General features: G+C 39.0%; 1 pseudogene; it reads right to left on the reverse strand.

Annotated features, from left to right (window-relative positions):
- Window positions 1–1,010: 1,010 nt before the first annotated feature.
- Window positions 1,011–1,773, reverse strand: LOC118989846 (ferritin light chain-like; annotated as a pseudogene).
- Window positions 1,774–14,400: the final 12,627 nt, after the last annotated feature.

Consider the following 14,400-nt stretch of genomic DNA (forward strand, 5'->3'; position numbering starts at 1 on the left):
GAGTTCACCCAAGGTTGCACAGCTAATAGCCAAGATTCAAACCTATGTCATGTGACTTCAGAGTCAAAAGCTATTCATCACCATACAAAGTAAAATTATTGTTGTCGTTAAAGGAAGTATACCCAAGCAAGAGTAACCATGTACATTACTATTTATGAAGAGCTATGCCAGGCTGAACTCTGTTCATCCTCACCATGATCCCATGAGATAGGTATTATTATGCCATTTTGAAGATGAGTAAATGCACAGATACAAGTCAAAAAATTCAAATCCACACCCACTTGACTCCAAAGCACATCCCAATAATATTTTCCCACAATGCCAAATGTCACTTGCTTTTAGGATTCTTTTAATTCAAACATTAGCCTTTAGAAATTTGCCACTACCCTGCTCCTTGATGCAGTCAGTGAGAGCTCTGAAGGAACAGCAAATGTCCTATAACCAGAATTGAAATAGTATGGAAGGCAAGGCAATATTTGTAGGCTGGCTCTTCTCTGGATTCTTTGCAGGCAGAGGACAGTGCCCATCTGTGTGAGAACAGGACACTGCAAGATTTTTTTGTATGTCTGTGCCTGAGGGACAATAACTCTTCTGTCTTAGCTATGAATATGAAAGAAGCTATTGGATAAGTCTGTAATGTCTGTGACTATACAGAGCTAAGATTTAAGCATTTGATGATAATGTGCCTGAACAAACTCTGCTATCCACTCTTTCCCATGTGCCCCACAGTGCCTGGGAATCCTGAAAACCTTTCTACTACAGAAAGAAGAAAGAACAGATACCCTGGGGATACTGAATAAGTTGAAGGGTTAAGGTGAAAATTATTTAAACATCACAAAGCATTAGACAATGAAATATTCAACCATAAAAAGGAATAAAGTTCTAATACATGCTTTGGCATGAAACTTGAAAACATGGTACGTGAAATAAGTCAGATAAAATGTCACATATTACATAATTCTGAATGGAAAATGTTCAGAATAGGCAATTTCATAGAGAGAGAAAGCAGATTAGTGGTAGTCTAGGCCTGAAAGAGGTTGAGGGTAACAGGGAGTTTGGGTTTCTTGGAAGGAATAATAAAAATATTGTTTTTTTCTGCAAAAAGCTTGAATGTTTCCATTTGGTCCAATGCCTGGGAGAGAGCACTGAACAGTGGTTACAATGATGCCTAGTGGTTTCAGGGAGAGGCTCAGGCAAAAGCCAGATTCCAGGGAAATGCATAGGGCTCCCTCAAAGGCTCTGGGTTCCAAAGGCTTCTTCATCCTGCTTGAGGTGAGCCTTCAGAGGAGATACTCACCCATCCCAAGAGCCAGCCAGCCTGTGGAGGATAGTCAGGTGATCACCCATCTTCTTAATGAGTTTCATGTCCACATCCAGGAAGTGGTTGTGCAGGAAGTCACAGAGATGAACGTCTGTGTGGGCAGAACCCAGGGTATACATGTCCCAAAGGGCCTGGTTCAGGTTCTCCAACTTCACTGCAGCTTTCATGGTGTCCTGAGTTTTACCCCACTCATCTCAGGAAGGCTGTGACACATCCTGGAAGAAAATGTGGCCACCCTGCTGGTTTTGCAGCTTTAAGAGCTGCTCACCATCCTCATGTTTCTCCTTGGCCAAGTCTTACAAGAAATGGTCCACACCCTGCAGAGCCACATCACAGTTGAAATAGAAGCCCAGAAAGAGGTAGGTATAGGAGGCCTGCAGATGCAGACTGGCCAGGTGGTTGATGACAGCCTCCACCTCAGTGTAATAATTCTAACAAATGTGTGAGCTCATGGTTCTTCAGCAAGTTGGCTGGTCTTGCAGGCCAAGGATGGCTGATGTGGTTCCAAAGGTGGTGACTAGAAAAGAACTTGGAGGGTAGTTGGAAAAAAGGGGTGTCCCTGGGCCTGTTCCATCCAAACTCTGTTGAAGATAAGGATCTCAGGACTATAGAGGGCACTGTGGAAGGAATAATAAAAATATTCTGAAATTAGATAGTGGTGATGGTCTTACAGCATTGTAAAAATACTAAAAACCACTAAATTTTATACTTAAAAGGTGAGTGTTATGGTATGTGAATTATATCTGAATAGAGCCATTACAAAAATTATACATTTAGGGAGTTAAAACTATATATATGATATATTATTTATTATGTACTTTTGTTTGTGTATTTATTTACATCCATAAAAATCTCAGAAGCTGTCTAGACAAGTGCAATTATGGCTATTAGGACCAAGGATGCACAGAAACTTACTCCTGATAAATTGTCTTTTCTTTTTTCTTCTGTGTTTCTTTTCCATTATTGACCTAATAAAATGTCTTCTTCCAGCCCCTCAAGAAAGTAAGCCATGGAAAGTTTTAAAATTCAGACAAGAAGAAAGAGGACTACTATCTTGAATCTGTTGGTAGACTGTGGCATTGGCCATTTGTTTTCTAGCATTAGAGTTCTATTAAGAGAAAGAGTATATGAGTGACTGAAGCTTTTGGAACTCTTTAAGTTCTTATTCTGGAGATAACATCACAAGGTTCAATTCATATTATTAATTATTTTTTTAATTTTATTTATTTATTTATCTTTAGAGGGGAAGGGAAGGAGAGAAATATCAATGTATAGTTGCCTCTCGTGAGTCCCCTATTGGGAACTGGCCTGCAACCCAGGCATATGCCCTGACTGGGAATCGAACCGTGATCATGTGGTTTGCAGGCCAATCCACTGAGCTACACCAGCCAGGGCCATATTATTAATTATTATGATGACTGCATTGATGATGCGGTAATTAAAATAGAATTTAGTTTTGATCATTTTCTTATATAGTTCCCTTTAACATTTCATATAATAATGACTTGGTGATGATGAAGTCTTTTAGTTTTACCTTGTCTGGGAAGCAATTTATCTGTCCTTCAATTCTAAATGATAGCTTTTTTGGAGGGAAAGGAGGTACCAGGCAGAGGGGGGAAAGGGGGGAAATGAGATAACTATAATAGCATAATCAATAAAATAAAATAGCATCTAATATTTGACTGCTCACTATACATCAGACACTAGGTTAAGTGCTACATCTATCTGACCTCATTTACTTCTCCTAACTATCCTATGAAACAGGTACTTCTAGTCACCCCATTAGGCAGATGAGAAAAACAAGACACAGAAAGGTTAACCAACTCACTCCTTGTTAAAAAAAAACTGGCAAGTGGTGGGACTAGCATAGAAACCCAGTTAATACAATGCCTCACCTATGTTGTGAGCCACTAAAATATATACTATTTCCTAGTAGGAGGGGGAATAATAATCAGAATAATATTAGTTAAAATGCATTGAATACCACTTCATACCTGGTATTCTACCTATGAGGTAGATGACATTATTAATCTATCACTTTGTAAATGAGGAAACAGCAGCACAGAGTGGAAAACATCTTGTGAAGTAGCAGAGGATGGAATCAAATACACAAGCTATCACTAAACTCTGTCACCTCCCTTTTGGATATTTTGGTTTTAACCTGCCACACGGGGAGATTCAGCACCTGCCTGACCCATGAGAACAACTTCATTCATAGTGCAGCTGTGAAAGCAGCCACCACGGGTGCTTGACTGATGGCTCCCAGCCCCTCTGCATGCCTATGGCTGCTCTCTCTGCCACCTAGTCCTTCTGGCCTGTCTGCAGAAAAGAGCAATTTTTCTCCCAAACATAAATCATGCAGCAGTATGTACCCTGCCCAGATCTGAATTGTACAAAGGCAGCTCTGGCTTTTTTCCTTTCATGTGTTTTGCACAACAAAGAAACACTGAGACTGGCAGTGTTTTCCTTACTTTCCAGAAGTTTTATCAGTCTCCTCATCTAATTAAGAAAAGGGCAGATTTGCAGGGTTTGAAAAATTCCTTTAGTCTGAAATACATCCTTTCCATTAGTTTAAGAAAACTTTCTAAGATGAGGCATTAAATAAAAGTGGTGATTAAATTTTATCACCCTAATTAAAAAATAAATGTGAATCTGATAGTAGATTTTTAAATGATACTACCTTTCACATACATTTCTTTGAGTTTTCCCCCTCACATATGCATCCAAGTCTGTATAACCTACTTAAAAAGCAAATACTTTCTAATGTGAATGTTACAATATCTCTTGTCAGGTGTAAATCTAAAATGTTCTAGCATAAGGATATAAGCAATGCTAAAGTCAACCTTCCAAGGATGAGGACAAAGCCAGGCAGTTTTCTGAAGCCAGAAACCACAGGCTGAGTAATAAATCCCTTACAGTGGCCCAAATCAACAGAAGTAAATCAAGATTCAAGGACCTAGAATGTCAAAGCCGAGGGAACAGCTAGGTCTCTACAGTCTGAGTTATAGAAAGTCTGATGAGGAAAACAATGCCAGTAATCAGATTATCAATATAAACCTGATACTGGGATAGAGTTTCATTGCCACAGAGGTCTTTCACACACATGTGCGTGCACACACACAGAAACTAGGCAGGAAATGGTCTTCATATACCCACAGAACGTGACTTGAAAGGATCAGAAAAGTGGCAGCAGCTGGCAATGGAAAGAATGAGAAATCTATAGCTATAGCTGAGTCCTAATAAATGTCAAAAAGACCTTTTTAAGGCAGTTTTGTTCTCAATTATGAATATGCATGGATTGAGCTGATGGGCAATAGATAGCCTGAATGGCTTTTTCAACAGGGACCCAATGTCATTCTGGAGTCACTGAGTCAGGGGTGACACACAGAAACAGTGCTGTCAACAGTACCTGCTCTGGAGTCTTCTCTCTTGTCACTACATACTTCAGATGGTGGGTTTCCAAATGCCAGACTGCATTAAGCATGTCTTATACAATATGAAATGTTTTCTTTCTAAAGTTCCCAATTGAAAGAAAAATGTTACTTTTGTGCCCCTTCAAATAAATCTTGTATTATTTAAAGAAAAGGATAGTAGAACACTTGGCACCACACTGGTGACCTTAGAAAATCCTTTCTTGAGACCTAATCAGCACAAGGTTTGTGAATTAAAACCCTAATGGTTAATCTTTTGTGACTGTGGCATTTTTGAAGTTCCACTCTATTTGTATTGTGGTATAGCTACATTGCATTTTTGTAATATCCCCTGTAGGAAATGCATCACAAACTTTACTTGCATGACAGCTGCTGGGAGGAAAACTGGGGAATAACTACTTAATGACTACATGGGTATGTGATTTCCTTTTGGGGGCATAAAAATGTTGTGGAACTGGCCAGAGGTGCCGGTAATACAATATTGTGAATGCACTAAATACCACTATCTTATACTTCAAAAAGTTTAATTTTATGTTATTTGAATTTAATCTGAATTAAAAAATGCTTTGCATCAAATAAGCCTATGCTACATTCCCTACTTTGTACCAGGTACTGTGCTAGATTCTGGGTGTACAAATAATAATTACACTTACTGTTTAAGTCCTCACAAGATTCCAGGAAGCATTCTAACCACTATACATGTATTAACTATTTTTTCATCACAGCAACCCTCTGAGTAAGCCACTATTATTCCCATTTCACAGATGAGAAAACTGAGAAGTAGGAAGGGTAAGAAACTTGTGCAAGTTTAAGGAAGATCACACTTCATTGTAAAAATGAGACAGCATGGGGTGGGGGCACTGTGTCTAGTCAGTGGTGTGAGGTCAGGATTTAGACCCAGCCAGTTTTGCTCCAGAGATGGTGCATTTAAGAATTGTGCTACATTGCCTCAAATGCAGACATTGTCCTCAAGAATTACATAGTCAGTTGATGTTAAGTACCAAGACAACTTATAGCGGAGGCACCTAAAGACAGGCAAAGATCAGGAACATAGCCAAGAAGGAACAGAATGTGAGATAAATGATAAATAATAAATCAGAATTAAACACTCAGGAGAAAGAAAGAAGTGTTTCAGATAGAGAGGAAGATCCTGAAAAGCACAGAGATGAGGACTACATTATCAGCAGTTTGGTGTCACTGGAGTATAAAGAGTTGAAGAGTGACAGGCCACAGACCTGGACAGAAAATGGGGGCAGATCATGAGTCTTTTTATCCTACCCTGTGGGAAGCAGAGAGCTATTGATGAGTTTTAAGCAGGGTGATAGAGTTTTGTTTTAGAAATATGAGGGAGAGGACCCACAAAATTGGAATTTGTTTATAAAAAAATTGTGGATTTATTCTTACATGTTTAAACTTCAATCATCTTCAAAGTCCTTTCCATTTGATGCAATACACCTATTGGGACACTTTTTCCACCGCTCAAAACAATGTTTGAGCTTGTTGATTTTGCTGCCTTTTGGTGCTTCTGCCACTTTTTGTTTCACCTCTTCCACAGCAACAAAATGTTTTCCTTTGAGGACTTTTTTCATCTGGGGAAACAAAAAAAGTGGCTCAGGGTGAGATCAGGTGAATAGGGAGGGTGGGGCACAGGGGTCATGCCATTTTTGGTCAAAATCTGTTGAACACTTAGCGCAGTGTGGGCAGGTGAGCTCATAAATCACCCATCATGAAATGGGCAAATACATTGAAATAGTCTTCCCAAAAATTTCATTGAAGCTGAATGCAGCCTCTCACAATGCCAGCTCATACGCTGTTATAGATGGGTTCCTAGAGCACTCACCTAGTGAAATAAGCCTGTAGTACAAGTGGCCCACCTTCCAGAAGGTAAGTACAGAGTTTTTGGGGGATCCCCACTCATATCACTCTGGTGGCTCCTTGGTAGTTGTAATTTAGACCACAAGACTGCAGGTAGAGAAGGAGACCTAAGAGGAAACTGCTTTACCAATCCACGAAATGGTTTTTTTAATGGTAATTGGAATGAAAAGGAATGGATGAACTAAAGAAATATTTACTAATTCAGATCAGCAAGACTCATAATCTCAGCTACAGTCTGAGACACTCAGAGCAGCCAAAAAAGATCAAAAGCAAACCATTCCCTTGATAAGTGTCACCTTTCTATTGTTCTTTAAGAAGTGTTAAATGTCATTGTTTTTAAACTGAATTCAGGAATAGCTAGTCTGGTCTTCATTTTCAGAAGATATCCCACTGAAATTCTAAATGCAAACAATTTTACAAAGCAGCATTCTGGAATACCAAGTTTCTTTAGGAAATAAACATCCAGATTCAGTACATAAATAGAATATATGCATTCCCAGAGACTTGAACAGAGAATAGTTTGAAATGGATATAAGAAATAAGTGATGCAGCATGTGGCTGTCTACATTGCTTTGTCATCATAACTGAATGTCATTTTAAGATAGTAAGATAGCAGGAATTAAAACACCATGGAAGGAGATAATTAGACTTCATTTGGAAAAGAGTTTGGCATCAGAAAGGTAGTGAAAGTGAAAAAATATATATTTTTTATTAAATTAACAAGTGATGACTTGTCAGTCAGTTGCCAAAAAAGTAAATTTTTTCCATCTCAGATACATTTTCTTTGGCAAATATCTATCCCTTTCATACTCTCTAACTCAGTTAAGCACTCTAATTTTCAGGGTGCCTGACTATTTGGAGGCTACAAGGAAAGTTTTATTATAGTCTCCCAGTTTTGATGGATCTACGCGTCACCAGAGACTTCAAGTATGCACAAATGAGACAATTAGAAAGTGATAGGAGATTAAATATGGGTAAGAGTCACCATGACTGCTATGGTGGGAATGACTATTATGAAATCAATGAGGAGGGTTCTTGTGAAAACTGGAGGGATCACTGTGAGTTTTACCACAGATGTGCAATATGAACCACAAGTAGAATGTGATTAGATTGGGATGATGAGAAAAGGGTGTATAAGCAAAGGCAGCAGCAAGAACTCCAGAGTCTTAAAGCTCAGCAAGGTACTGAACACTGAGCTCTGAACTCTAGGTAACCACATTTGGTCAAAGCTTTCTTGCAGGTACAAGACAATTTCTCTCACATCTTTTCTGCTTCCATGAAATACTTAATCTAAAAAAGGGGGGTTTTCTGAAAGCAGCATTTTTTGTATACAGGGACAATCAAAACCAGAGAAGTTGAAAAATGATTCTTAAGCCCCCTTCACCCCATCTCAGCCCACAAAATAGACTTGGACAGTTCCATGGTTTTAATTTTATATTCATCAGGAGCTGGTGGATAAGAAGCATTCCATGATTCTGTGTGAATCTTAAACTACCAGCTCAATTTTGATCAACACCCCATTGGTCCATTTGTTTCCCTGGGCAGGAAGGAGAGCAGGAAATTGTCCTAAGTCTAAGGACAGTCTCACCGCATGGTGAAAATGAGAAAGGAACAGCTGGAGAGCAGTGTATCCATACATTCAGGTGCATTATTCATGACATGACACAATGCCTTAAAAAAATTCTAGCATTGGTCATTTGTCAATGATTTGTTCTGGAATAGAATTGATGCTATACATAAGTCTCTGACCACATTCGTGCTACAGAACCTCTGTAGTTGCAAGGCAGGCTACATCTGGTAGGGATGGTAGAAGGGCACAGCAGAGAACAGATACCCTCTGGGCTTTTAGAAGTACTCATTAGCCCTCCTCCCAGTGCCACTCCTGTGCACCTTCACACACTTCAGACTCCTTAGCATGGCTGCATACTTACCTTCCATAACTTACTTATTACTTTCCACCATGCAGCCATCTGTGGTTGTGGTATATGTCACACCCCACCTACTGGGCTGGCATCCAGAACTAGTCAGTCTTATCATCTTACCAACACGTCTCTGAAATTCAAGGTTAAGTTTACAAAGGACCAAAGAGATAATCTATTGAAACTCCCTCCAATATAAGCCTACAGATAAATTCTATCCAACAGGAAGATTTCATGAGAAGAGAGCTAAGGCAAGTTTTCCCCCTTCTGTACCAGAGCATGTATAGTAAGTCCTCACTTAATGTTGTAGGTAGGTTCTATGACTTTAAGCCAAATGATATATAAATGAAACCAAATTTACCATAGGCTAATTGATATAAACAAGAGTTAAGTTCCTATGATATTTCATTAGCATTATAAAGAAATAAATTTGAACAGAAAGACATTATTCTAGGACCTGCTGTAGTTTCTTCCCAGCCCAAACATAAAAGGTAACCTGAGGAGTTGAATCCTATGTTATCTACCTATGTTGTGTATCTGTGTCTATAAGAAGTCAAATCAGTCCAAGACGGCAACGGAGTAGGATGGAGTGGGTTCCATTTCCTTATACACATGGGAGAAAATTCTGGCCAATCTACAGAGGAACAAAGCAAACAGCCAACAGTTCTCCAGCATATATGAAAATAAGAGACCAGAAATCGTAACAGACACTGAAAAACCAAATGGTAAAGAGACGCTGCAGTGCAGTAGAGTCTCAGGGACCAGAGCAAAGACAGGAGCAGGAATGGCCTCAGCTGGCGCCCAGCGCCCAGAGCCCAGTGCCCAGCATGCTTTGGCCAGCGCCCGGTGCTCGTGTCTGGCAGCCCTGGGCCTGCCAAAGTGTCCTTGGGAGAGAGCTGGGTTATCAGCTCCCTTCCTCCCTGGCCAAGCAAGGTTGGGTGCTGGGAGAGACTTGTTTGCTAGAGTTTACAGAGAGGGTACTAAGGACAAAGGCCTGAGAGCAACTGCAGACTCTGTGGTCACCAGCCTGGGAGAAATGAGAGGTGCAGTGTGGGGCTCTGACTCCCATAGTCACCAGTCTGGCTGAGGGATTAAGTTGTGCTGAGAGGCAGGCTTTCTAAAGGAGAAAGTTTTTGGAAAGTAAACTGAAGGATTCTCCTGCAACAGCCACTTGGCTTGCTCCCCACCCAGCCTGGCAGTGAACCTGAGGTTGGGCAGAGGGCCTGGAGTTCCCCCACAGAACTGGGACCAGTCTGCATCTGAACCTGTGGGATCCAGGCAGCCTGGCCCATGCACACGCACATGTGTGCCCCACAACCCAGCCCACAGTGATAACCCGTGGGAAAAGAATGCCATGAGGAAGACCTAGATCCCCTTCCTGGGATGCTGGGGAGAGGCACCGAGTTGGCTCTTCAGAGAGGGCTCGCAGAAAGACCACACCAATTGCCCCTGAGCCTGCTGCAGCTAGAAAAAAATGGTTTGGCCAGTTTGAAACCTACAAGAGATGGTTTTTATTTTTTTAAGTAATCTTTTATCTTTTTAATTTTATTATTGTTTTATCTTTCAATACTTTTTCCCTCTCTTTTCTGTTTTATTCCTTCTTCCTTTCTTTCCAAACTTATCACTTTTTCCTCCCTTCCCTTGCCTTTTTTTCCTTTTACCCACAAGTGACACAAACAACTTAGAACTGCAAAAAGACCAGAGATGGACCCAAAGAGGGGGCATTTCAACAGTAGAGACAGAGAGATAAATTTCACTTTGCTATAACTGAAAAGCCACAATTTGCTGCATATTTGTATTATTATTATTATTTTTCATTATTCTCACTTCTTTTATATTTTAATAGTATCTTTTTATTCCTCCTCTTTCTGTATAGGCTTCTTTACCTTGTCTGGCTATCTTGTATCATTTGACATGTTTCCCTGTTCTCTCCTCCACAGTGTATTGCAAATTTTCTGTATTTCACGCCATTTGTTTTCATTTAGCACACTACCCAAAGTTCTATACCTTCTATTCATGTTATCCAGGTCACATAGAGCCTGTCATATGATTGTTGCTCTAATATTATTGTAAATAATTACTGTTCTATACAAACTGTGAATACTTCACAACACATCTCCTGGATCTTAGTCCAATTCACAGTTTCCTGAACTGTATTACTGTAGTGATTAACTCTATTTGCTCCCACACTACAACTATTTACTATCCTTTACTCTCACCTTACCTCAGAATCTGAACTCCCGCAACCTCACTGCTTTCTAGATCCAACTCACAAGCCTTCTCTCCCCAACAAGAAACTTGTCTTTTGTCCATCCTCTCTTAAAAGTCACAAGTTGGGTTGAATATTATGGTTAACACTATATATAGCCTAAAGATCTCCTATCTCTTCTCTACCAGCTATGACTGTAAATATCATAAAATACTCTCAAGCTGTCATAAACAATTTTGCCTCCACCTCCAACTGATCACACAAAGAAAGGAGTAGGTGGAAGCGGAGAACACCAGGATAACTGAAGGAGACTACACCACTGAATCTCACAGGTATTCCACCACAGAAGTTCACACCATAAACCCAGGGAGTCAGAACACATCAATTTAAGTGGTATAGTGGAGTCTCACAAACAATGGGAAGACAAAGAAATGATCCCCAGATGAAAGGAAAAAAGGAAGCCTCATAAAGAATGTTAGATGAAATGGAAGCAAGTCAATTATCAGATATTGAACTCAAAGCACTGGTTATCAGGAAGTTCAAAGAGCTCACAATGAGCTACCAGAAACTACAGGGGAGCTACAATGAACTCACCGCAAACTATATCAACATGAAGAAGATACAGAAACTATCAGCAAAGGCCAAGAGGAAATGATGAATACAATTTCTGACCTTAAGAACACACTAGAAGGAATCAAAAACAGGATTGATGAACCAGAAGATCGGATGAGTGAATTAGAGGACAAAGTAGAAAAATCTTCCAGAAAAAGCAAGAAAAGGGAAAAAGGCTCAGAAAGAATGAAGAGAGAGTAAGAGAAATGCAAGACAATATAAAATGTAATAATATTCTAATAATAGGGATACCAGAAAAAAAAGAAGAACGAGGGATAGAAAATCTATTTGAAAAAGTAAGGAGTGAAAACTTCCCTAATTTGATGAGGAAAAAGTCACACAAATCCAGGAGTCACAGACAGTCTCTATCAAGAGGAACCCAAAGAGGCCCACTTCAAGACACATCATCATTAAAATGGCAAAATTCCAAGAAAAAGAGAGAATCTTAAAGGCAGCAAGGGAGAAACAAAAAGTAACACACAAGGGAGCCCCAATAAGGTTAGCTTCTGACTTCTCAATGGAAACGCTCCAAGCAAGAAGAGAAAAGCAAGAAATATTCCAAATAATGAAAACCAGAGTCCTGCAACAAAGGCTACTTTACCCAGCAAGGCTTTCAATCAAAATAGAAGGCCAAATAAAGAGCTTCCAAGACAAAAGAAGTCTAAAAGAATACACCTCCACCAAACCAGCTCTGCAAGAAATACTAAAAGGACTGCTTTAAGGAAGGAAAAGAGAGACACAGAAAGGAACACAGGTACAAAAATGGCAGTGAATAAGTACCTATCAATAATAACCTTAAACATAAATGGATTAAATGCTCCAATTAAAAGACATAGAATATCTGAATGGATGAGAAAGCATAACGCACACATATGCTGCCTCCAAGATACCCACCTCAGGACAAAAGACCTACACAGACTAAAAGTAAAGGGCTGGAAACAAATTTTCCAAGCACAGAAACAAGAAAAAAAAGCCAGGGTAGCAATACTCATATCAAACTAAATAGACTTCAAAAAAAGGGTCATTGCCCAGGCTGGCATAGCTCAGTGGATTGAGCATTCACCTATGAACCAAAGGATCACAGTTCAATTCAAAGTCAGGGCACATGCAGGCTAGTTCCAAGCTGGGGATGCATGAGAGGCAACCATACATTGATATTTCTCTTCCTCTCTCCTTCCTTTAACCTCTAAAAGATAAATAAATAAATAATTAAAAAAAAAACAAAAAAAAGGCCACAAAGAGAGACCCAAAGGTCACTTCATAATACTCATGGCAAGAATCCACCAAGAAGACATTAACAGAGTAAATACATATGCACTCAAAATAAGAGCACCCAAATGTATAAAGAAAAGCTTAGAGGACTTCAAGAAAGTTATTGAAAACAACACAATTATAGTAAGAGATTTTAACACCCCACTGTAAAAATGGACAGATCTTCCAAATAAAATATCAACAAAGATATCGTGGCATTGAACAAAACCCAGGATGAAATGGACTTAACTGATATACATAGAGCCCTTCATCTCAAAGAAGCTAAATACACATTCTTTTCAAATTCACATGGAACATTTTCAAAGATAGACCACAGAATAGGACACACAAAAAAAACCTCAACAAATTCAAGAAAATGGAAATCATACCAAGCATTTTCTCTGACCTCAAGGTACTAAAGCTAGAAATCAACCCCAACAGAAAAAAACTCCAAACACTCAAAATCATGGAGACTGAATAGCATGGTACTAAACAATGAATGGGTCAAGAGTGAAATTGGGGAAGAAATAAAAAAATTTCTGGAAACAAATGAAAACGAACCCACAACAACCCAAAATTTATGAGACACCATGAAGGCAGTCCTGAGAGGGAAGTTTATAGCAATACAGGCCTACCTAAAAAAAAAAAAAAGAAACATTTCAAACAAAAAACCTAACCCTATGCCTACAAGAACTCAAAGGACAACAACAACAAAGACAGCCCACATCAAGTAGAAGGAAGAAAATAACCAAGATCAGAGCAGAACTAAATGATATGGAGACTAAAAGCACAATTCTAAGGATCAATGAATCCAGGAGCTGGTTTTTTGAAAACATAAAAAAATATTGACAAGCCTTTAAGTAGGCTCATAAAGAAAAGAAAAGAGAGCACACAAATAAACACAATCAGAAATGAAAGAGGAGAGATTAAAACTGACACCACTGAGAAACAAAGGATTGTAAGAAATTTCTATGAGGAACCATATGCTAAGTAATTTGAAAACCTGGGTGAAATGGAAAAATTTCTAGAAAAATATAAACTTCCAAAACTCAATGAAGAAGCACAGGCATGAACAGACCAATAATAGCAGATGAAATTGCAGCAGTCATCAAAAAACTCTCATCACATAAAAGCTCTTGACCAGATGATTTCACAGGAGAATTCTACAAGGCATTTTAAAGAAGAGCTAACCCCTATTCTTCACAAACTATTCCAAAAAAAACAAAATGATGGAAGACTCCCAAACTCTTTTTATGAAGCCAACATCATCCTAATCCAAAAAACAGGTAAAGACACAACAAAGATAGAAAACTTCAAGCCAATATCATTGATGACCATAGACTCTAAAATCCTCAACAAAATATTGGCAAACAGCATCCAACAATACATTAAAGAAATCATTCACCATGACCAAGTGGGATTCATCCCAGGGATGCAAGGATGGTTCAATATTTGCAAATCAGTATATGTAATACATCACATAAACAAAACCAAAGACAAAAATCACATGATCATATCAATAGATGGTGGAAAAGCTTTTCATAAGGTACCACACCAATTTATGATAAAAACACTCACCAAAGTGGGACTCAAGGGAACATTCCTCAATATAATAAAGGTCATATATGAAAGACCTACAGCCAACATCATTCTCAGTGGGCAAAAACTAAAATGTTTTCCACTAAGATCAGGAACAAGACAAGGTTGCCAACTTTCACCACTTCTATTCAATATAGTTTTGTAAGTTTTAGCCACAGCGATCAGACAAGAAAAGGAAATAAA

Source organism: Sturnira hondurensis, unplaced genomic scaffold (assembly GCF_014824575.4).
Source record: "Sturnira hondurensis isolate 20B ecotype Veracruz unplaced genomic scaffold, ASM1482457v3 Scaffold0006566, whole genome shotgun sequence".
Classification (NCBI taxonomy): Eukaryota; Metazoa; Chordata; class Mammalia; order Chiroptera; family Phyllostomidae; genus Sturnira; species Sturnira hondurensis.